The following is a 25,887-nucleotide window of genomic DNA, read 5'->3' as shown; positions in this document are numbered from 1 at the left end:
TAAATTTTAAATTATTTTTAAATTTTAAAATATTTATTAAAGAATTTAAATTATTAATTATGTCTCACTTAATTTTAAAACTATTTACTTAGTAAAAAAATTTTAAAAATGCAATAGTATATAGAAAATGAACGGTAAAATTATGACTCATAATATATTAATTTTCATTTATTATTTTATGTAAGGGTTAGGTTTATTTTTTGAATTTGAACTTATTTTCAAAAAAAGGTAAATCCCTTAATAAAGTCAATACAAAGTGTAATTTGATTTGAAATTTATTTCTATAGTAAGAAAATTAATAAAAATATAATTGTGTACCCAAAAAAAATAATAGTCTTTATGAACCAATTTTTATGGATCGATTTTTTGTATTAATGAATTTATTATTTGAGTTTTAAATTATTTTTAAAAATTATTAAACTTTTTAATGAATATAATGTATTAAGTCTTATTCAATTTATATTTTATTTCCCTAGTTAAAAACATGAAAAAAATATGATTTTATACAAAAGATAAATGATAGAGTTGTTTTGAACCAATTTTTGTCCATAAATGTTTTGTATCAATTGGATCACTATTTGAGTTTTAAGTTATTTTTAGATATTATTAGACTTATTAATGAATTTAACACATTAAGTCTTATTTAATTTTAGAGTTTATTTTTCTAGTGAAAAAATTTACAAATATATGATTATATGCAAAGAAGAAACTAACTATCCAAGTCATTCAAAATAAATTTTGGTTTATAAATTTATAATATTATTGAGTTCCATGACTTTCAACTTTCAAGTACTAATTAAATTGATTTTTGAGTTTTAAATTATTTTAAAAAATTAATAAATTTTATATATAAAATGTTGTTTAATTTGGAATAATGAAAATTCTTTATCAAGTTAAAAGAAATTCATAAAAACACGCATAATTTAAAAGAATATTATATTTGAAGATTTTTTGTATTGGTATTGGATTATAGAGAAAAAAGAAGGACTATACCAAATAATTTTATGAATTTTAAAAATAAAAATCTATTTTTTAATCACACAAACAACACATGCTCTTAAATTACTCACCATATTTAAGAGTCCCCATAAATCATGCTTCCCTTTTATTTGTTTTAATAAATTGATAATTAAATTTGAGAACATGTTTGGAAACGTTTTAAAAAACAATTATAAAAAAATTTTGAGAACATTTTTCAAAAATAGTTCTACTATGTAATTTAGAATAGAAGCTTGTTTAACAATATGAAATGTTATCAACCTATTTTTTTTATATTTTAAAATATTTTTAAAAATAATATTTATATGTAATGTTTTATTTCTAGAATAAGTTAGTTTGAGAACTTGAAATATTATGAATCAGATTTTTGCATTTCTAATATATTTTTAAAGATAATTTTTATATGTAATGTTGTATTTTCCATCATTTTTATATATGTATAATTTTTTTTTTAAATCTCAAAAAATAGTAGAAATAACTAAAAATAACTAAAATATCTTATCAAAATATACCATAAGTTTAAAATAATTCTCAAAAATTTGTTTTAGAAACAATTCACGACTAAACATATTTTCATTTTGTTATCAAAAACCAAAAATTATAAAGAAATTTAACTCTAGATTTTCATAAATAGATGAAAATATTAAACTATGATTTAGGATTTTCCAAATCAATTTCATAGAAATATATTTCAGATCATCAATTATAGTGAAAGGTGTTATTAGTATAGAGGACCCTTCAAGTGTGATTATAGTAAAATAATGATTTTGTTGTTAGATATATAAGTTATGTTTGGTTCCCAAAGTATTAAGGAAAATAATTTTCTTATGTTTGGTTTTATTATGAAAAATATGAAAGGAAATTATAAATATAATTAAAATTAGTTAAAAATTTATGCATTTTAAAATTATTTAATTTTTAAATAATAAAAGAAAATAAGTGAAATGATTTTGAAGGAGCTTATAATTTTTTTTTATAATTTTAATTTTTTTTATTTTCCTTTATTTTTTCTTTTCTTTCACTTTTCTTCTTTATTTTCTTTTCTTCACATTTTTCTTGAAATTTTCTGAGAACTAAACATAGCCATAGAGATTTGGATAATATTTGAATATAAATGAAAAAAAAAATGTTTTGATAATGTTTTTAAAAATGCAAAAAAAAAAAAAAAAAAAAAAAGACCTTGTGAAAGAAGCACATATAATAATATATAAGAAATATATCATGCTTTTTCCTAGAATTCAAAATTTTCATCAAATATATAAATTTTATTAGAAAAGCATTTCCAAAACCTCTAACAATGAATATATTGGTTTTGGAAGAGAACAAAAAGATAATCCAAATGAAAAATGAGATAAAAGTCAAAATCAATCAAATGCAGACCATAAGTGCATGACTTGTCAATTTTGAAATAATTTTGAAATGACTTGAGCCACTTAAGAGACATAAATCATATCATAGGTGCTTCTCTTCGAAAACTATGGGCAAATTTTTTGTCCATGAGTGTTTACGTAGGACAAACCATTTTTGGAGGCAGAGGCTTTATCATGCTTTATTTGAAAATTGTTTTCGAAAATAGTATTGAAAAATAATATTTGAGAACTGATTTTTTTAAATTGTTTTTTATATTTTATATTATTAGAATTTGGTGATTTGAATTTTATTTGATGTGATCCGAAAAACTCATGATATAATATATGTGGTGAAATTATAATTATGATAATTTTTTGGGGTCTATGGTGGTAATAGAAGGATCAGGAAGGATTAGGCTGATAATGGATTTATGTTGTAACCATTGGCAATTCTCTCATCTTGTACCAATCTTTTTGACATGGTGGAATTCTTTCTTCTCTCCCCATAACGTAAATCTATGTGTTCTTATTCTATTTTTTATTATTATTATCTATTCTTGTTATTGTGTAACATATATAATAAAAGTCTATTTAAGAACTTAAAATAGTTTTAATATATTTTCTATATTTTAAAAATAATTTTTATATATAATATTTTATTTTTAATTATTTTTCATATTTGTATAATTATTGAAAAAAAAAATCCTAAAAAATGAGTGAGAACAATTGAAAGATGTTATTTAAATAAAAGCAAGCTCCATTTTCTTATTACATTTTTATGATAAGCAATGCTTAATCTATGACAAAATTTGGCCTAAAGAAAAACATGGCTAAGAATTTTCAAGCTTCTTTTGGAAAGCTTTGTAGCTATTAAGGCATATTTTAGGATTGTTAAAAGATGACTTAATTTATTTATTATTAGTATTCAATAATCATTTATGGTAGTAAAAATGATGGTAAAAGTGGTCATAGGATTAAAAATCTTTTATTTTGAAAATATCTTAATTTTAATGAAAAAAAAGATGACTTTATGAAAATAAATTAATTTATAATCTAGTCGAAAAAAATAAAGATATCACCATCCACTTTAAATGAGATTATTGGTTGTATTTAATTTAGAACATGAAAAATATATTGATTTATTGTTAAAAATAAAAGGAAAATAAAATACAATATTTAAAAAAAAAAATATTTTCAAATTGAAGACAAGTAAATAAATTGGGAAATACATGTGAAAATAATAGTTTAAACTTTTTTCCATTCCTTCATTTAAAGGGCTTGTTTGTTAAGGATTTTAAAATCAGTTTTTTAAAAAAAAATAAAAAATAAGAAAATATGTTTGACAATAAAAAATAAAAAATAGTTTTTTATTCTAAAAAATAAAAAATGTTGTGGTTTTTAAAACATATTTAATTATTTTTCATCATTTTCACTTGTTTTTTTTAGAACTATTTTAAAAATAATGGGATCAATTCAAAGAATAATTGAAAATAAAAACATATATGTAGAATTTATTTTTAAACAAGGTTTGAAAACATAGAAAATAAATTGAAAATATTTGAAATTCTCATACATGCATACTTTTATTCTAAATAATACCACAAAATTGTCTTTAAAAACCGTTTTCAAAGGGTGTTTTTTGATGATAATTTAAAAAAAATATTTTTATTTGTTTTCTATTATTTTCACTTGTTTTTTAAAGGTTGTCTTAGAAAATAATTATAGATTAAAATAAAGTATTGGATATAAAAATTATTTTTTAAATATATTTAAAAAATATTAAAATGGGTTAAAAACATTTTAAGTTTCTAAATAAATTTTTATTCTACAAAATATCGGAGAACAATTCTCAAAAACTGTTTTTAAAAACTATTTTTCAGAACTGCTTTAAAAAACAATTACCTAACAAAGCCTTATTATATTTTAATATTTGATATTCATTTAAAATTAAAATTATATTTAAAACATTTGGTACTGAAAAACAAATGAAATCTCTAACATGTTCAAGTATTAGTTTGAAAGCATTCAATAATTTATAATTTAATAAATATTTAATTCAATTAAAAATAATTTTTTTGTCACATTTATGCTAATGATGAGTACTTATAGTTTAATCATTATGACATGTCATGATGAATGAACTAGATACATTTTGTAGAGGGTTCGGATCGTCTCATCTTATGATTTGGTGGAGGAAAGTAAACAAAAGAAGCTTAATTATGACCACTTGTAACCTAATCATTATCGCATGTCATATTAGATCAATTAGAGATTTAGTACTCTCCTTGTCTTCATATTGGGTGAGTCACAATTTTTTTTTTCTTTTTATTAAAAAAGGTTTTTAAACTTTTTTTACAACATAAATTATATATATTCATAAAATTTATGTAAAAATTAATTATTATTACAATTATGGAAATGTGTTACGGGATATATCAAATAATCTTTAAAACCAGATGCATGTGTATTAAGCTTATGATTGTTTTATTTTTTATTTTTTTTAGTTAGTTTTTGATAGAATTTAAAATTAAATAGTATTAATTATTTTATTTATATTAAGTATTAAAAAGTGAAAAAAAAAATTAATTTTTTAATAAAATATTTATTAAAAATAAGTAATAAATTGATTAAAATAAATAAATAAACTATTTGAAATCTAAAAATAAGTTATTGTTTTCAATAAAAAGTTAAAAGAATCAACAACATCTTAGACACAACCTTGAACCTTAAGTTAGGAAGATAATACGTCGGAGTTCATTCCCTCCCAAGGCATGGTAATGGGAAAAAGTAAAACCATGATTACTTAACAAATAGGGTAATGTTTTAGAGGATCAAAGCTTGGTATGTGTGAATGTGTGTGGTGAAAGAGAGAGAGAGAGAGTATATATGTACAAAATATAATATAAAGAAATGGGTAGTTATGAATATGATTCATTGCTTTGTTGTGGGCGGTGAACCTATTACTTGATGATGGAGAAATCCTCATTGTTGCTAAAGAATAAGATAGCTTTTGTTGGTGCGTATTCTAACTTTAGTGTGTGTATTTGAATAGCAGTTGAGGTGGCCCATGTCCCCTCGTTATTTTCAGTGCTCTTTTTCTCAGAGATAGCCTGTAAAAGCCCCCCTCACCACACTCCTTCTCTCTTCATTACCAAGCTTTTAGAACAAGACAACATCATCCCTCCAAAACTCACCAGCCTTTTCATTAATTTATTCACTAAATTACCTGTCTCTCATGTGGTTTTCCACATCTCTCCCTCTCTCTCCCCCCTCTCTCACCCTCCCTCCCTCTCTCTCTCTCTCTCTCTCTCTCTCTTTCTCTCTTTTCCCCTTGTCCCTCTCTTCAAGTTAGATACCTTTTTAGTGTGTTTTAAGAGGGAGATAGAAGACTTGAGTGCTTGCAGCCTTGCTTGGTTTGATTATTGAATCATGAGAGTGAGAGAGGAAAGAGAGAGAGAGAGAGAGATGAAGAGGGAGAGAAAGAGAGATAAGGAGAGAGATAAAGAGACAGAGAGGGAAAGAGTGGTTTTCTTGGAGAAGGAAAGCGGGTGTTTGGAATGAGGTTTGATCCAAGATCCTTCCTTTTTCTCCATTAATTCCTTCAGTACTGGTCATGATTTAGTTACTTCATAATCGGTTGATCTCGGACCAGGCTTCATTCCTGACACCAAGCTTTCCTGTGTAAACGCAACTACTTCGCAGTAAGTTCTTGTCTTGATCCACTTGTTCTCTCTTTCATCATACTTGTATACTTTGTGTCTAGATCTTCCCAAAGGCAGTGGATCTATTCACTTACTCATCTACTCTGGGAGTGTGAAAAAACCCATATACCTAAGATGATCGATTATAAAATATCTTAGCTAGGCTTTTCATCTTCCTAGTAGATTATGAATCTTTGGCTTTGAAGAATAGAAATATGATACTTTGCTCTTCTTTCAGGCCGTACTTTTTTGTTTCATTTTTTCATGAAGAAAAACAGTGCAACTTAATTTGCTTAATTAATATTCTCTCAATGAGTTTCAGATCTGAATTGATTAATTGGTCAATCTAATTCTCTAGCAACATGTCAATGAGGGATCCAACTTCATGAAGAAGTGGCTACTGTTGATTTGAGAAACCCTAACAGCCCAGCCTATGCATATATGGATATCATTAGTAGATCAGATGAGAAACTGTGACTAATTATTCTATTTATGTATCATGTGCTAAACAAAGCATAGTCCAAATTAGATGGGATCAATAACTGCAGAACCTGTGTATGCTTTTTCTCTTTTAAAGCCTGTACCATGAAATTGCAGACGTACAGGAATTTTATGAAGGTATTTCTCGAGGCAGTCCACATGCAAGGACAAGGTACACTCTTTATGTGTGCCCTTTTGGAGTTGGGTCTCCAAAATATTCTTGGAAGTCCCTTCACCTGGTAAGCATTTCCCATTTCCCATTTCCCATCTCCCAACCTTTTCTTCTCAAGTTCTTATGCTAATGGGAGAAGGTGTCTCTGGTCTTTTGTGTTTAGTTTTACTTATTTGCCTTCTTGTGCAGTAATAACTTTGTTCCTTTGCTCTGTGAGAATCATATTAAGACTAGCTCTTTTTTTAGACCATTTTCTGGGGTTTCTGTCTGTGTGTTGATTAGTTGTATAACATTTTTCCATCTTTTTCTTTTCTGTTCTTTTCTTGGGGTTCTGGTTCTTTGTCTGTCAAGACTCTTGGGTTGTTCTAACATTTCTCCAGGAGAATTCTGTGGTCACATCAAGGCCAAGACCTGATCAGTTTCTGCAATGCCTCGTGCTCTTTGAAGTCAAAAGTGTAACTGGTATGATGTGATGGTGGCTCAGAAAAATTTATATGGAAGGACAAAAATGTGAGAAAAGCAGCCCTCCTCACTCTTACCTGGTTTTTGGAGACCCAAGTCAATTTTATAGGTGGAATATAATATGTACTTGGTATAGATTTAAGAAGTCTTACAAGCTTCCAATCATTTTATACAAAGTTTCTTCTTAAAAAAAAAAAAAAAAAAAAAACAAACCAAGAAATGTGACTATACATACAATTAGGGTTTGGATTTTTAGGCTGGCTGAATCTACATAGGAGTAAACCTATCATTCCTCACAAAATATTTTTGTAGTGACTTGAACTTTAACTTCAAATTGATTTTAACTTCATAATCCAACATGAACACTTGGCAGCACTTCAGGTAATGGTTTTATATTCATATTTCTATATATATTCCTATCCTTTTGCTTTTAATGATTTATTTTCCTTCAATCCCTACACCCAACTGCCATATATTTGTGAAAAGGATTTAATGAAGATATCTGTTTTTCTCACTTTTATTGAATGATCATCTTAAATTTTCATAAGAGTTCTGCATTAATATTCTTCCAAAATCATCATGCTGCCCTGTGCCTAATGATACCATCTTTCTATACCATGCACTTGTTGTAGAATAATTTCTCTGTTTTCAAGTAATAATTACTTCTAATCATGAAATTTTGTGTGTGCAGGACTCCAATGCAACCAATTTCCATACAGGAAAGGAGGGACTGACATAAGACTTGCATATATATATATATATATATATATATATAATAGTCATCCAATGGACAGGCCCATCTGATTACCCATCAGACTAGGTATCCCTCTTGGCTCCTTTAATGAAAGGGCTATAGGATAAAAGTCTATAAATAGGCCATTCTATACAATCGAGCCATAACTAACCTACGTTGCTTTCTCTCTGCCAAGAGGATATTATTTTTTATTATTTATTCATTTATTTATTTTTTTGAGACATTTAAGTTATGGGAATACAAGATTGGCTCTTGTAGCCTTCCACTACTATGACACAATTTTCAGGAGTACGAGAACTCTTGGGCCTTATTTCTTATGGACTTCATACTAGGTATGTTTAAGTATTTTGATTGGTGGAAGTAATTTGATGTTAAATTTAAATTTGGTATTTGTAGGGATGTAACTTAGATAAGTTGGGTGAGTTAAAAGGTTAACTTGTGTGAAACCCCATTATTAATATGTCCAACTCGAGCCAAGTCCAACCAAAAGTCGAGTTGGAAGGAAATTCCTAACCCATGCCAAGCCTATGGTTATTTATGAGGTTTCCATATGTTCTTGAGTTATGTCAAACAAATTAATTATTTTAAAGTCTATAAAACTAAAACCACATTATGAAATAAAAGATTAGAAGTTAAATGTCAAGAAAAGTTAAGAGTTTTTTCTTATGAATTTCATTATTTTTATATTTAAAAAAATAATATATAATATAATTATAAATAAATAAATAAATAATATATGGGTTTGGGTTTCAATGGGTTTTCCAAACCTTTTAACTTATATCAACTCTAATATTTTCGGGATGATATTTTTCTAACTTAAGTTAGATCCTAACCCTTTCAAACATTATGTGCCCTAATCAAACATAAAGTTGGATGGCTCATCCAAATTGCCCTTGGGAATTTGTCCTTCATGTGGTTTGTATATGATGCAAATTAAGTTTTCTTTATTTAAAAGAAAAACAAATAAATCGAAATAAAATTTTCATATTTTCTCAAAAGTATAAAATAATGGTATTAAAAATAGTTTTCCCATAAAAAGATGAGAAAAATACGGTGTTATTTATTTATTTTTAATTTTAAGTTTACCATAAAAAAAATAAAAAATAAAAAATCAGAGAATCATGAAGCTCATTCTCAATAAAGAGAGTGTAAGTCTCAGGATTTATGCCAAAGCCACATGTGTCAGTAGAAAATTTAGCCATGACCTTCTGGAGTTTCTTTTTTTCTTGATCTTCTGTGCTTCATTTTAATTATTAAAATTAGTTATTTTGCAATTTTGGAAAGCATGCACCATAGAAAATTTTGTCCATTAATTTTTTTTTAATATTTTAGAAAATATTAGCAAATCTTCTGGACTGATAATTAATATGTACATTTTGGTTATATTTTTCATGCAATAAATTAAAGATTATTGTAATAATCACAATTTGAGTATGAAAAATTATATAAAAAATGTGGGAACATAGAAAAATATTTTCTATGATATTTATAGGAAAATTTAGCCAAAATTATTACAGGATTTAAGTGGCACAAGACATGATTGAGAACTTGCATGGTTCTTTTTTTTCCCTCATCACTATAAGAAAAAAAAGGTCTTTCTTGATAGTTACTACTCGTTATGGTGTGCGTTATGTCTCGTTATAGCACCATGGTTCCATTGTAGTGTGAAGGTAGGGTTATAAGAAATCTTCACATGTATAAAATGTCATTGCCGGAAGACAAATATGTCAAGGCTGATACATATTATGTGTCAAGGTTGCTCCCATGCATGTCCTGGTTGTCTCCACATATTGGTCATAGATGTTATGGTTGCTCGTGTACATGTTGATGTTGGATGTAATAAATGTTGAGACTATAAGAGTCAAGGTTAGGTGTCAAACCACATTTTTATGTGCATCTCTACTCGACTGGTTTTTATTTATTATGAAAAATCAAATTTTGAAAAAATTGAAATTGCTACTTATTTTTATTTATTTTTGAAGTGAAAACAAAATATAAAAAAATAAAACCCTAAATGATTTTTTTTTTTTTGAAAGAAAAATAATGCATATGAAAATTAAGTCTAGATTCATGAGTTAGATTGTTGAGAGGTACCATAGGATAATTATGACATTCAATTAATTAATCCTAAATAAAAAATAAATAAATGTAAATAAATATATTAAAGTATAGTGATATAAATAAATTACAAGAATGTACAAAATAAATGATAAGAGAATTGAAAAAATTAATTTATTAAACTGATTAAAAATAATTTGATTATTTCCAAATATTACAACACATTTTCAAGAATTTTAAAAGGAATTATTTGAATAAAAAAAATTCAAATTAGTAATTTCATTTTATTTTACTGAATAACGTTTCAATTTATGTACAACACAGTGATTTGATTTGCATTTTTCATTCAATTGTATTTTAAAAAGAATTTCACTTATTTTCACTAAAAGAAAAGTTTGAATGAAATTTTATTTTAAAAGAAAATTTCCAATTTGATTTTATTTAAAAAAAGAATTTTAAAATTTTGCTCAAAGATAGAATTTTGCTTTTATTAAAAAAACAAAAAAGATTTGTATAATTTTATTTAAAAAGAAAATTTTGCTTGATTTTTATTTATTAAAAAAAAGTTTATTTTTTTTATTTTTATTATTATTATTTAATAAAAATATTTTTACCTATTTATATATATAAAAAATTATTATTCTAATGCAATTTTTATTTAAAAAAATATTTTTAAAACTTTTATTTAGAAAATAAAAGAGAAAAAATTTCCAATTCAATTTGTTTGTACAAAAATAATTTTTATTCACAAGAAAATGATTTTAACACTTTAACTTACAAAAGAATTCCAATCCAAAATAATTTTTAGTAGGAAAAATGTTTTTTTTTTTTTACAATTATTTACAAAATATATTTTAATACATTTTTTTTAAATTTTCAAAAAGTGATTTTTATTTGAATTATAAAATTTAAAAAAGTTTTTATCTTTATTTTGTTTAATAAGAAGTTTATCAATTTCATTAAAAAAAAAAAATCATTTTTCCAATTTTATTTTACACCAAAGGCCTTGTAATTTTATCTTTTATAAAAAAACAAAGGGGTTTTTACCCTTTTATATAAAAAAAGGGTTGTTCAGGTTTCACTAATTTTTTTTTACTCGTTTATTTTTAATTTTTACCAAAAAGACTTCAGTTGGGAGAAAAAAAAGGTTTTGCAGTTTTTATTTAAAAAAAAGTGATTTTGTGTTTTATTTAATAAAAATAAATGAATTCATTTTAAAAATAAAAAATAAATTTTTACATTTTATTTTAAAAGACATTCCAATCCAAATCCTTACAAAAGTATTGGTTCTTCTTCTTCTTCTTTATTTATTTATTTATTTATTTTTATTTACCAAAAAATTGTTTTAATAATAATAATAATAATAATAATAATAATAATAATAACAATAATAATAAAAATAAATAATTCTTATGTTCTTGGATGAGCTTCATTTACTCACCAAGGTCCATAATAATAATAATAATAATAATAATAATAATAAATAATTCTTATGTTCTTGGATGAGCTTCATTTACTCACCAAGGTCCATAGAAGAATATCCTTCTTCTTGTGATGATTTCTATTTAGTTGATGATTTCTATTTAGTAAATTTTCCTTCAGGTATTTAGAAAAGGAAAGCATTTGCCTAAGTTCTTATGTTCTTGGATGAGCTTAATTTAGTCACCAAGGTCCATAGAAGAATATCCTTCTTGAGCAGAATCGTCACGTGTCCTCACCAGTTTCAAAAAAGTTCTCACAGTGAATTCCCATTGTTGACAGTGGTGTTTCTAGGAAATTTTCTCCCATTTTTTCTCTACAAATGTCTTCCTCTTATAACATTCAATTTAGGTAGGTATTTGGGATAAGATCCCTCTTTGACTTCATCATTATCATGCACATTAAAGTCCATACTTATCGCTAATTTTGAAAGTAAAGGATGGATGAATCATATGAATTTGTCCAGTACTTTGAGATGATGATCTTCTAGCTTTGTCATTATGTTCAATAGTTCAGCAGATGCTTTGGGGGTCATTTTCGTGGATATTCCTTATGAATGAAGAGCTCGGTCCCATTTACAAAATGTCCTACCCTCCTTGCCTGCTCTGAGGGTTAAGCCGACTTGGTGTAATGGGAGTAGAAGTAGGATCAATATGCCCATACATACTGTCTATTGATCTATTCATATTTTTATATGGCCTCAATAAATCATGAGCAAAAAGTTCAAACATGCAGGAATTGACATCGACAACTTCTTCTATAGCATTAGAGCATTATGCTCATCGTACATCACAGCAACTTGTATATCATTTCAAATATAGCAACTGCGTAGTTGGAATCCTTCTTCTGGGTGGTCTCACCCAACAGGCTATGAATTATAAGGAATGGGAATTAAATGCAGACTGTGTTTTCTTTTGGCTGATAAGCCATGAACCTCGGTCATGTCTAGATCCTCATGCCTCATTCCGTTGGGGAGTTCCCAGTCAAAATGGAACAGTAAATGAGCTAGTGGCAGCTCAATGCTGGGTATGGCAAACAATATGCCTGGGCACATCCTCCTTCCAGCATCAAATGGGATGAATCCAAAATCAGCACCCTTGTAATCAACTGAACTATCAAGGAATCTCTCTGGGTAAAATCTCTCAGCTTCAGTCCAATAATCAGGATCCCTCCCAATTGCCCATGCATTAATGGTCATTCTGGTCTTCACAGGTACCTCATATCCATTAATCTTACACTTCTCCCTACATTCTCTTGGAAGCAACAATGGGAAAGGAGGGTGTAGCCTCAAGGTTTCACTGACTACCGCCTTTAAGAATTTTAATTCATCAATGCCCGTTTCATCCACATCCCCTTTTCCATCAAAGACCCGCCTTACCTCCGCTTGTGCCTGTTCCATGACTCTTGGGTTTTTCATCATTTCCGACATTGCCCACTCCACAGCTGTCGATGCTGTTGCATGCCCCTCCTCCACTGAAAATGTCCTGGAAAACAATAAATGAACTATGGATTAGATCCATGGCACCAAGGATTCTTTTCAGCATCAGATGGACACTGAAAGTGAAGAGCAAATATCCACCAAATATTTTTCCTTTGAGGGAAATAATTGGTGATTAGTCTACTACTTAAGCTTTCAGATATAGAGGATCAATTACTTTTTTCGGTTGGTTTTGAAGTATATGATCTATTTGTAGTTTTTATAAGATCAGAGATGCTTCCAAGTTGTTGGCCAGATGAATAAAGGATTTCCCCCCTTCTTTTGCCCCCCTTAGCAACGAAATATTACTACTTGTCTTTTTTGGTCAGGACTTTGAGGGTAATCAATGAAGCTGCGTTTGTTATGGAGAACAAATGTTAAATTTTACCAAAATTAAATCAAAAGGCATTAAGGCAAGAGCACTAACCAAGATGACTGCTTTAATATTGTCGTCAGTTAAGGGAAGTTCAAGGTCACCATCCTGTTGAAGCTTTAAAAGCACATCAATGAAGTCTTCTTCTGCTTCAAGCTCGCCTGTTCTTTTTTCCATTCTCTCTCTGTGCTCCATCAATCCTGCCATGGAGCTTCTCAAGTTTATGCCTCATTCCACTGATCAGGTGAATCCATTTAACAGAAGGGTACACATCGGCAAGACAGAAACCTGATGCCAGCTTTGTACCTTCCTCCAAAACCGATTCAAGAGAATCTTGTTCTTTGAATTCTTTCCCAAGTGCTGCTTTTGAGATCACGGCAAATGTAAAAGAGGAAATTTTCTCCCTAAGATCGATAGGAAATCTTGAGCAAGAGTCAATGAATCTGATGAGATTTGAAACCTCCTCTTTCCTAATCAACTGGAATGATCTAACACGCTTGGCACTTAGAAGTTCGATCACACAAATTTTTCGGAGTTGTCTCCAATAGTCACCATATGGGGCAAAAGCAATGTCGGTAGAATCATAAGTTACAATCCTGGTAACAAGAAGATGGGGCCTTTGGGCAAAATTGAGGTCGTGGGTTTTCATAACCTCTTTGGCAATTTGTGGCGATGCGTGGAGACTTGGCCAAGCTGTAGGTGCATGAGAGGCCCATATTTCTCTGCCAAGTCCTTCAGTGAGTGATGAGGAAGTGAACCAACAAGCTGGTGCAGGTTTCCAATTAGAGGTAGTTTCCATGGTCCTGGGGGCAGCTTTGGAGTTGAGATGTTGGGTTTGGACCTCTTACCTATTCTGAATAGCATGAATAAAAAGAGAAGAAAGGGAAAGAGGACAGAAGAGGAGGAGAACTCCATGAGGATAAAAAGAAGGTAGCAATGGAGAAGATAATGCTGTTGGTTTCTTCGAAGAGTTGTTTTCAATTTCTCTTTTGCTTAAAAGGGTAAATAGGCAAGGACCAAATGGCCCGATTGGATTTGAACGGGAGACAGGAGAAAAGGCTTGTGTGGAAGTTGCGGCAACCACGGGAGCAAGTTGCTCCTTGATAAAAAATATGCACCAAAATGTATATACATGAATACTAAATATTATTTTATTAAATAATTAAATTTAATTATTTTATTTTTACATTTGATTTAATTTATTACCAAAAGCATAAAAACATAATTTTTTGTCTTTTTTTATATAATCTATATATTTATCAAATATAAAAAATATAAATATTAAAAAAATTATATATATTTTATTATTTATTTGATACCATCGAATACATTTAAATTAAAATGAATCATAATTTTAATATTAAATATATTTTAAAATTAAACACGTTATCATATTATTATTGTAAAATAATATTGTGCAACTTAATAATAAATATATACTTATAAAATTTATATATATTTTTTAAAAACTAATTTTAAAATGTCTATTTTTACTTCCTAATTTTTTTAAAGTTTATTTTATCATATTTTTAGAATTTTCATTAATTTTTATATCACTAATATTTTGTGTTAAAATATTTGCCGATATATTTCCAATATATTCGATATATCCGTAAAATCAAAGTACTAATATATCCATAATTACTGATATTTTCATCTTTGTAAATAGTTAAAAGATGAAATCCATGATAACTCTTTTGCTTCTTTAAAAACTAAAATTAAAAAGTAAAGTTAAATAATAAAATTATATTAAATTTTAGTCCTAACTAAAAATGTATGGCTTTGGTATACTTATCTTTCTTACCTTCTCATATATATCTCCACTTAATATTTTTTTTGAATCTATTATCTTCACTTAATTTTTTTTAATCCATCATGAATTCATTAATTTAATTTTTTTTTTTTAAAAAAAAAAATTAAATTTAAGGTTTAACCTTTCCTTGTTTATTTTATTTTTCATTAATTCATTGTCTTAATTTTAATTCTTTAAATAATTTTGAAGGCTTAGGATGTCTTTGTTTTTTGGTTGAATAGAAAAAGTTGTGTTGATATCAACTAATATAATTAAGGTGAACTTGTTATCAATGAGTTAAGTTTAGTTATGTTGGTTTATATCAACAATTACTTTTACCTTAATTAAAAAAGCCAAATACTTTAACCTTTTCTATTTAACAAAAAAAAAACAAACACCATTTTAATGCATTTTTTATCATTTGATTTTTAGTTTAACTTTTTGTAATGTTAATAGTTTTTTCATTTTTCTTTTATTGTTAAGGTCTTCTTATTTTATAAAACTATAAGATAGGTTTTTAACTTTGTGTTTCTAGTTTTAATTATATTTTTATTTATTTTTTATTTTAGAGTATATATTCATTAAAAGAGACACAAAGATAATTGTTGAGGCCTTGCGTCCCGATGATCCACGTAGCTGCCAAATGGACGCACGCTTTCAACCAAGATTGAGTTCTGGTTCAGTTGTCCCTGCAAAAGATGTCCGGACAGGGTGTTCGGACACACCCTCCGATGGTTTTGTCAGCCATGGCTAGAGAGATTAAGCAGTTGACCTTTTTCTAGGTATAGCAAGCTTACCTTCCTCCTTGTGTGAAGGTCCTTATATATAGTGTCAGAAGCTCTACCTCCCTCTTTAATGGTGGGGAGACTTTTTGGCTCGTCATGATGCCTCTAGGTGGTGGCAGGGCCATCATCACCCTACGGGCGGCTGTCAGAGATCGTGGGAGGTGACTTGCCATCATTCCTGTCCTTTCGCTTTGCAGGCGGTGGAACGTGGGCTGTGTCAGGCTATCGGAATGACGTAGCAAGGCACGCTCACTTTAGTCAATGATCCGGACAACATATCCAGATAGGATATGCTATCATCCGGATGTGACGTTCGCGAGTGCTGTGTGATTCTTCTTGAGGGAGTCCTAATAGGGGACGCGCCACGTGTCCTTTAAGGGGAGTCCGGATGGAGTTGCTCTGGACAGCGAGGCGCGCCACGTGTCATCAGGGGGATGGGTCCCTACAATGCCCCCTTTTTAACCTGCCGATTTTGCCCGGGCAAAATGGATGGGTTAAAAATGATTGTTTTTGAAACTGAGGTTACTTTTTTTGCTCATTGGGCCACGTGGTGCGCGGAAGAGAAGAGGAAGAAAAGCATTTATGATGAGCCGCCGTCTCTGGGAATTCCCAGGCAGCGTGTCTTTTCAATAACGGCGCGGTTGAGCGGTTTAGAATACCGAGGGGCTGTCTCTCGTTAAATAGCAGACCGAGCCCTTCACTCTTGCATTTTTTCTTCTGCATTTTCTGCTGGTAGTGGTTTTCTTCAGCCTTCTGCGTATCGTCGTTTGTGAGTGAGGTTCTAGGGTTTCTGCTAGCAATACTCATGTCGTGACGGTGACTGCACCACAGATTTCGTCTCCATTTTGCCAATTTACGCTTGGTACGTTCTCTATTCCTGCCTTCTCCTCGTTGTGTTTGCTTTGTGGTTGTTTCTGGCTTGTTGGGAAAGCTACTTGCGACTAGGGGCCAGTATTGGTTTTTAGGGCTTTTTCGAGGGGTTTTGATTGTGTTTTGGGTGCGTTAGGGTTTCTGTTGCCCCCTGCGCCTTTTGTGGGCTACCAATTCTTCTTTGGGGTAGAGTTAAGGGTTGGGATGGGTATGCTGGTGATGTTAGGTTTTCTGAGCGTTTTTTCCGTTAGGGTTGTGGGGCCGGGTCCTTGTTTTTTACTGTTGGCATCCTGCCATGCAGGTTCCGCTTCAGCCCCACTCTAAAAAATGTCTGCGAACAAGGACGCTACTTCGTCTAGTGCGGCCGGGTAGAGCGGCAAAGATGCGTCCGGAGAGGTCCATGCAGAAAAATCCGTGGAGAAGCTGAACGTGAGGGAGTTCTGCGAACGCTTCTGCATCCCGAATGGCGTGTCCATTCACCTTGTGGATGGAGAGGCCGTGTCGACTGAGAAATCTGTGGACAACGCTATCTACTTCACTAAGGAGCAATTCAATGCTGGGCTCCGGTTCCTCCTCCCATCGTTGTTCAAAGAATTTCTCCACGTCACCCAGATCCCCCCGGCTTACATCCATCCTAACATGGTTCGGGTGCTGATGGGGTGCAGTATTTTGAGCATGCTGTTCAACCTGGACCTTTCACTACTGAAGGTTCTTTTCATCTACTCTATCAAGAAGGGGAAAAATGATATCTACAGCTTTGTCGCCAGCCTTCCATCCCTTCAGTTGGTGACCTGCCTTCCTGACTCGACCAAGGGGGCCGCCAGAGGACATGTGCTGGTCAAGGGCATATAGGCAGGTTCGATGGTGCATCCGGACAGGCAGTTCGCTCCCAACCAGTCATTGAAGGCCCCAGGTATGAATAAGTTGCTCCCTGTCCTCCCGCGGTTGTGAGTTAGGTCAGCATTATTAGGTGGCTGACATGCTTTGTTCTCTTGGGTGTAGGCAAGGATAGAAGGGGGAAGTTGGTAGAGTGGGTGGAAAAAGCTTCGTTCGACCGGTTGAACAGGCTATTTGAGATTGCGGCGGACGAGAGGAGCTGTGAAACGCTTCTCTCCGCGCAGAATCTCCGCTTGGTTACCCAAGAGCCCCATCCGTACGTACTCAACATACTCCCAAGGCGGCTGCCCAAAAAGGTGGTAGCCGGAGAACACTTTGTTTTCAAAGATCTCCCATTCTACACGGAGGTGCGAAAGGCAGACGCCCAGGCACGCAAAACACTTCTCAACGTACAGGAGGAAAGAAGGCAAGAAGGAACTTTGCAGAAGGCCTCGGTGATAAACGCTCTGCGCCCTTTCCTCCTGTTAGCGCCCCAGCGGGAAAGAAGAAGAAGGTTCCCACAAAGGGAATTGTAATAAAATCTCCAACTCCCACAAAGGGAGTAGTAATAAAATCTCCGGCTCCCATAAAGGGAATAGTAATAAGATCTCCAGCTCCCTCCGGCTTGCCCTTTGTTTCAAGCGATTTCGTACGTGTCCCGGGTTAAAACGGATTGGGGCCTTCAATGTCGGCGGCTGAACAGCTTGCGCTTTTGGCTAAGGAAGCAACCTCAGTGTATCAGCCCGGCTCTCCCCATCTGGACGCGGATGTAGCCGAGGCCTCTTGCGCTGAAACGTTGCCTCCTACGGCTCCTCCAATGGAAGAAACAGGGGTTGGAAGTCAGGGTTTGTCCCCTTGTGAGCCAAGCTCCCTTGCACTTGTACCGGTGAAGGGGCCAGCTGCGAAGAGGTCTCATCCTGCCCGCGATTTAAAGTCCGACATCAGCGGGCGACTACAGGATCGTCTTCTGGAAACCATCGAAGTCAGCTGCTCATCCGCCTAGGAGGATCATCCGGAGGGGAGTGAGACGGAGATGACAGAAGAGAACCCAACTGACCCGGTGTCGATCCCGGATGAGGGTTCACCCGCAGAGACCCAGCCGGCCGTGAATGATGGTGGCCCGGATCTAGGGGAGGAGTTACTCCATAACGCCTCATTAGGGGGGAGTCCCGTTGATGATGCGACTTGCACCTCCGCTAGCCCTTCCAGCTATGCGGAGTTGGAAGAGATGTTGAAACGGATTCCATCTGGCTCAGATGTTGCTGTGCCTTCAACGAAAATGTTTGAAGCGGCGAAAATGGTAGAGCTTATTCCCCTTGATTTTTCTTGCCATACTGGTGTGTTTTTCACATGATTGATTATTGAACTTGCTGTTGTGGGTTCTTTTGCAGCTGGTGAGCGGTATTCGCGGCATGGTTCAAAAACTCGATCTTTTCTCAGACCTACTGCGGATTTCCGATCACATGAAGGCCTTCGTCTGCCATCGCATGAGCGGTGAAGAGGAATTGCGCTCGAGATTGGAGCAGGCCGAAGCCAGCTTATCCGCTGCCCGGAGAGCCTCTGAAGAGAGTGCCAAAGCCTTGAAGAGGTCCCAGGATGACAACGAGGCTCTCCGAATAGAACTAGCAGAGGCAAAGAGACGGGAGGAAGCTATAGAAGCCCGCCTGCACGAGGCGGAGGACGAGACGACCTAGCTAAGGGGGGAAGTGAGATAATTCCGGACAGAGGTGTCAATTGAGAAAAAGCAGAGAGAGGACTTGCAGTTGCGTTTATTAGCGCAAAAAGAAGAGTTAGAGGCTGAGTTTACTGCGCAAAGGGAGAAACTCGAGAAGGATTACCAGAAGCAGGTAGACGAGATGTACTTCTTCAGCTACCGTTGTTGCATGAAGAAGCATGGTATCAAACGGGACGTTCCTTCAATTCCCCCGGGTGAGGAGGAAAAGTTGCGCCGCAAGCCTTCCCAATGAGAGCTTTTCTTTTTGTAATTTTTACTGCTATTTTTCCCTATATTAGTAGTCCAGAGAACCTTTTTGTATACAATTTCACAAGTATTAATAAAACATACTCATTCACATTGTACTTGTATCTTTCTTTCATTGGTAATACTGCTTTAGATTGGATACATTCCATGGTCGGAGCAATGGGGTTCCGTATAGCTTTTGTAGATGATAGGCTCCACTTTCACTTGTCTTGGACACTATATAGGGGTCTTCCCAATTGGCTTGAAACTTTCTTGCTTCTGTCTTAGCAGTGTTTTTGAAAACCTTTCTAAGGACCAGCGTTCCACTTTTGAAGCTCCTGGGCCTTGCCTTGCGATTGTAGTGAGCGACTGCCCTTTGTTGATAGTCAGCCATTCGGATGGATGCAGTCTCTCTTGTTTCATTTGCCCAGTCCAAATTTCTTCATAATTCCGCATTCGCATCATCCTGCCATCCTGCCTCGGTCCGGATAGTGGGTAGCCCTATTTCAGTAGGAATGATTGCGTCCATACCGTATGCGAGGGCGAAAGGAGTGTTTTCTATCGGACGTCCGGGTGTGGTTCAATAAGTCCACAGGACGGCGGGTAGCTCCTCCACCCACTTTCCTTTGGCTTGCTCGAGCCTCTTTGTTAAGGCAGTTATTAGGGTCTTGTTTGTGGCCTCTGCTTGCCCATTACTTTGAGGATAATGTGGTGTGGAGTATGAATTCCGGATGTTTAGTTTCGAACAGAAATTCCGGAAAGTTTTGCTATCAAACTGTGGACCGTTGTCAGCTATAATGGTTTGGGGGATTCCAAAGCGGCAGATGATGTTTTTCCATACGAACTTGGTGACATCTTTGTCTTTGATGCTAGCGTATGCTTCAACTTCCACCCATTTACTGAAGAAATCCGTGGCGACGAGTAGAAATTTCTTCTAGGCGGCTGCGGCTGGTAGGGGTCCAACTATGTCCATGCCCCACTACACAAAGGGCCAGAGGGGGGGGGGGGGGGGGGGGGGGTCTGAAATTGGTTTCAACGTCTCCGATGGCACATGTGGTATGGGGGCATGCCTTTGACACTTGTCACATTTTTTGACATAAGCTGCCACATCCTTTTTCATCGTGGGCTAGTAATACCCTTGCGAATGGGCCTTGTGCACCAGAGATCGACCTCTAGAATGGTTCCCACATACCCCCTCATGCAACTCAACTAAAACATATAGGGCCTTTGAGTGGTTTAGGCACCTGAGATAGGGACCTGTAAAGGACCGTTTGTACAAGTGCCCCCTGATCAGGGTAAAACGGGCAGCTTGCACATGGATCTTGTGTGCCTGCTTGGGCTCTTCGGGCAGAGTGCCTGTCCGGAGGTACCTTATTATGTCTTCTGCCCACTCTTGGCCGTCTGCTTGGTTTGCCTCAATGGTATTGCAAGTGGAGGCTTCCGCGACGGAGGGATTGGTTTGCACGTGTACAGGCAATAGTATGGCTTCTTTGATGGGGAGGGAAGCGGTTATGCCTGCTAGGGCGTCGGCACGCCCATTTTCAGTTCGTTTAATTTTTTCGATCGTCCATTCGGTGAACCGTTGTAAGGTGTCCCTTACTTTAGTCAGATATCGTGCCATGCGCACATCCTTAACTTTGTATTCCTTTTGGACGTGCCTTACCACGAGCTGGGAATCACTATAGACCCGGAGCCTGGAGACGGATAGAGCCAGGGTGAGGTCCAATCCGGATAGGATGACCTCATACTCCGCTTCATTGTTAGAGGCAGGGAACCCCAGTCGGATGGCTTGCTCCAGATGTTCTCCTGTTAGGGATTGCAACAGGAGCCCTACTCCGAATCCTGATGACCGGGAGGCTCCATCAACCCGCAAAGTCCACCACTCTTTTTCACTTGGTTCCTTGCACTGGATAGGCCTTCGGGAGTATTCCAGCACGAAGTCAGTCATCACTTTGCCTTTCATGGACAACCTGGGTTGGAACTCGATTCTATATTCGCTTAACTCTATGGCCCATTAAAGCATTCTTCCAGTTAAGTCCGGCTTGTGCAGGATGTTGCGAAGGGGTTGGTCAGTTAGCACGACCATTGGGTGGGCTTGGAAGTAAGGGCGGAGCTTCTAGGTGGCACTTCGAAGAGCCAAGGCCGTTAGCTTCATCTTTGAATACCTAGTTTCTACGTCCGCCAACGCTCTGCTGACGTAGTAAATAGGTTTCTCCTCCTTGGGCGAGGGGCAGCGGAATAGAATAGCGTTAATTGTCCACTCCGATATAGCTAGATACATATACAATTTTTCTGCAGGGAGGGGGCTGCTTAGAATAGGCGGTTGCATGAGGCAATGTTTAATTTTTTCAAAAGCGCTCTGAGAGCTGTCCATCCATCCGCTCGCTCCAGCTTTTCGTATTGCCAAGAAGAAGGGTCGCAGTTCATCAGTGAAGCGGGCTATAAAGCGTCCTAGCGTGATGAGCTTGCCTGTGAGGCGATATAATTCCTTTTTGCTCCTGGGGGGTGGTGTTTCCATGACTGCCTTAACTTGATCCGGGCTAACCTCTATCCCCCTTTGGCTGACCATAAATCCTAGGAATTTGCCAGCACTTACACCAAAGGCGCATTTAGAAGGATTCAACTTCATGCCATACTTCCTTAAGAGGTGGAAGACTTCTTGCAAGTGGAGGGTATGTTCCTTTCGGGTTTTGCTTTTGACCACGATATCGTCAATATACACCTCCATTGTGCGGCCGACCAGAGATTTGAAGATCTTCATCATCAGTCTCTGATAAGTGGCGCCAACGTTTTTGAGTCTGAACGGCATGAATTTGTAGCAATAAAGACCGTGTGGCGTTATGAAGGCTGTCTTTTCTTCGTCGGTCGGGGACATGGGGATTTGGTGGTATCTGGAGAAAGAGTCCAAGAAGGAGAGCATCCCTTGCCCAGCAGTGGAGTCCACAATTTGGTCTATCCGTGGTAGAGGGAAACTGTCTTTTGGGCATGCATTATTGAGGTTGGTGTAATCGACGCACACCCGCCATTTGCCTTCCTTTTTGGGTACCACCACTATATTTGCCAACCAGTCCGGGTACTCCACTTCTCTGATGAATCCGGCTTCCAGCAACTTGTCAATCTCATCCCGAATAATCTTTTGCCTGTCCGGGTGAAAATGTCTAACCCTCTGTCGGACGGGTCTTGCTGTTGGCAAGACGTTAAGCTTATGAGAGACGATGGAGGGATGAATTCCCTTCATATCAGAATGCGCCCATGCGAAGACGTCATGGCTTTGTCGGAGGGCGTTCTGAATGTTCCGGGTCTCTTCTGGTGTCAGGAGGGAACTGATATATGTAAGGTGAGTACCTTCTTCCGAAATTTGGATCGCTTGCAAGGGATCTGCTGCCGGGGGATCTTTGTCTGCCGGACTCAATAATTGCTATTGGTTAAGTGCATGGGTGGACTCAGGGAGGGGTTTATCCTCCTAGCTGGTCCCTACTTCTTATGCTGTTTGGTAGCATTGGCGAGCGGCTAACTGGCTGCTGTATAGATCGATTTGTCCATCCTTGGTAACAAAGCTTACCCTTTGATGATACGTAGAGGGGATGACTTTCATGTAGTGCAACCATGTGCGCCTCAAGATGACATTGAAGGGTGATAAATCTTGTACCACCGAAAATTGTACGTTGAGAGTGACTGGGCCAGCTTGGACCGGCAGTACAATATCTCCCAAGGAGGTAGTTGACGCTCCGTTGAATCCGGACTAGAATCACCCAAGGTTTTCGAGGCCTGTTAGATTGCGTCCCATGTGGCTCATGACCAATGCTTGTACAAGATCGGCTGAGCTGCCCGGGTCAACTAGGATGCGTCTCACGTCGAAGTCTCCTATCTCTAGGGACAGGATGAGGGCGTCGCGGTGCGGCTACAATATCTGTGTGGGGTCTACTGGTGGGAAAATGATTGTCCTATCTATGGGTCGAGGCCCTCCTAGTTATCCCAGGCCGTATGGAGTTGACGCGCTCACGCACCGATACTGCCCGCAACAGTCTCTGTTTCTTTCGTTTGGAGTCGTATTCTTCGTCCAATGGGCCTTCGTTGATATAATTTATAATGGCTTTGGGGGCGGCTGGAACCCTGGGGGTTCCAGAGTTGTGATTTCGGGAAGCATTTCTACCTCTGGCATCTGAGCGGAGGTATTGCTTCAAATGCCCCGCCCTTATGAGCTTTTCGACCAAATAATGGAGGCTCCTGCACATCTCCATTGTGTGGCCATGCTCCTTATGGTAGGCGCATTTTTTACTATGATCCCTTTTGGATGGGTCCGTTCTGAGGGGTCTGGGCCACCTGAAGTCAGACATGTCTTGGATCATAGGGAGAAGCTTCTCATAGGATATGGAAAGGGGTGTGAGGGGCGGCTGTTCCGGGCGGCTTTGTTCTTCCTGCCTTCGACCGGATGGTCTTGGCCGGTCCGGAATTTTGGCACTTCTTTCCGCACCACTTCTGAATGCCTGTCCGGCAACCAAGATTTGCTGAGTGGCTGCTCGCACGTCATCTTCGAGCATTGAGTATTTGCTCGCTCGCCGAAACAAGTCGTCCATCGTCGTAGGAGGCTTCTTAGCCAGTGATTCGAAGAATGGGGTGCCTGGACAGATGTTTCGCTTGAAGATCTATAGGACAACATCTATGCTGTAAGCTTCTACTTGTAACATGGCCTGACCAAACCGCTTCACGAATTCCCTCAAAGACTCGTTCTCTTGCATTTTTATGTTTTGCATAGTACTGATGTTCTGTTTTTGCTGAGCAGAGCATAAGTATTGTCCCACAAAAGCTTCCGACAGGTCCCTGAAATTATCAACAGAGTTGGGAGGTAGGCGGTGAAACCATGAGAGGGCCTGCCCTTGTAGGCTGGCGGGGAATACTTTGCATAGTAGCGTGTCGTTTCCTATATCGAGAGTCATGAGTTGTCGATAATGCATGATATGGTCGAAGGGGTCGTTGGACCCATCGTACGTGGAGAATTTAGGCACGAGAAATCCCCTTGGGGGGTCGTAATGAATAATATGAGAGCAAAAAGGCATGGAGAGCATGTTGTCCAGCCTTTTACTAATGGAGCCACTAGGTGGCTCATTTGGGAGGTTTCTCCTAGCTTGTCGTACCGCTTGGTGCGGGGGAACGTTCTGTACCATAGGGTTAGGGTGCGCTCCCCAGGTTGTGGCTACTGGCGGCCTTGGCCTACCAGGCTCCTATGGGCCTAGTCTCTCGTGCATCGCGCCCTACAACTAGGGTCTTTTGTCGCATTGTCTCTTTGAGAGACGAGTAGAGTCCGAGCTTTCCTCCTGGGGAGTTTGGTGCATGGGCGTGTGTCGCTCTGTGTGTCACTCTTGTGGCCTAACGTTGCATGTTTCAGGGATTGCTCCTGCTGTCCCAAGGTATATTGACTTTGGGTCAGCCCTTGAGTTTGCTACCTGGCCTCTTGAACACTGACGACGGGGAGGCCTCGTCGATGAAGCCTGGATGCACAACACAATGTTTTCTTCTCTCAATCTTGTTGTCTCCTGGAGGAGAGCTTGCATTTGTTGCTCGCTTGCCAACTATCTTATCTCGATGGCTTGGCGCCATTCATAATTATCTTCCTCTCCCCTAGCAGACGAGCGACTTCTGGAAGGTGTGGCCATCTTTGCTGGTGACTGAATCAGCAAACTTTCCCACAGACGGCGCCAATGTTGAGGCCTTGCATCCTGATGATCCACGTAGTTGCCAAATGGACGAACGCTTTCAACCAAGATTGAGTTCTGGTTCAGTTGTCCCTATAAAAGATATCCGGACAGGGTGTCCGGACATACCCTCCGATGGTTTTGTCAGCCATGGCTGGAGAGATTAAGTAGTTGGCCTTTTTCTAGGTATAGCAAGCTTACTTTCCTTCTTGTGTGAAGGTCCTTATATATAGTGTCAGAAGCTCTGCCTCCCTCTTTAATGGTGGGGAGACTTTTTGGCTCGTCATGATGCCTCTAGGTGGTGGCAGGGCTATCATCACCCTACGGGCGGCTGTCAGAGATCGTGGGAGGTGACTTGCCATCATTCTTGTCCTTTCGCTCTACAGGCGGAACGTGGGCTGTGTCAAGCCGTCGGAATGACGTAGCAAGGCACGCCCACTTTAGTCAATGATCCGGACAACATATCCGGATAGGATATGCTACCATCCGGATGTGACGTTTGCGAGTGCCGTGTGATTTTTCTTGAGGGAGTCCGGATAGGGGAGCGCGCCACGTGTCCTCTAAGGGGAGTTCAGATGGAGTTGCTCCTGACAGCAAGGCGCGCCAC

At 36.3% G+C, this 25,887-nt stretch overlaps 1 long non-coding RNA gene, 1 other non-coding gene and 1 pseudogene across 2 annotated transcripts; 2 read left to right on the top strand and 1 right to left on the bottom strand.

Annotated features, from left to right (window-relative positions):
• Positions 1-5,473: 5,473 nt before the first annotated feature.
• Positions 5,474-8,134, top strand: LOC132254159 (uncharacterized). The gene is made up of 2 exons (XR_009466330.1): positions 5,474-5,910; positions 6,001-8,134. It is a non-coding gene; the product is annotated as an uncharacterized LOC132254159 (long non-coding RNA).
• MIR166A (microRNA MIR166a) lies at positions 5,893-6,022 on the top strand. The gene has a single exon (NR_127753.1). It is a non-coding gene; the product is annotated as a microRNA MIR166a (primary transcript).
• A 4,058-nt stretch (positions 8,135-12,192) lies between the features above and the next one.
• LOC100266833 (premnaspirodiene oxygenase-like) lies at positions 12,193-14,373 on the bottom strand (annotated as a pseudogene).
• Between the last annotated feature and the right edge of the window lie 11,514 nt (positions 14,374-25,887).

The sequence above is a fragment of the Vitis vinifera genome, chromosome 8 (genome assembly GCF_030704535.1).
Source record: "Vitis vinifera cultivar Pinot Noir 40024 chromosome 8, ASM3070453v1".
Taxonomy (NCBI): domain Eukaryota; kingdom Viridiplantae; phylum Streptophyta; class Magnoliopsida; order Vitales; family Vitaceae; genus Vitis; species Vitis vinifera.
Note: the sequence above shows the minus strand (reverse complement) of the source record. Positions and strands in the feature narration are given on the sequence as shown.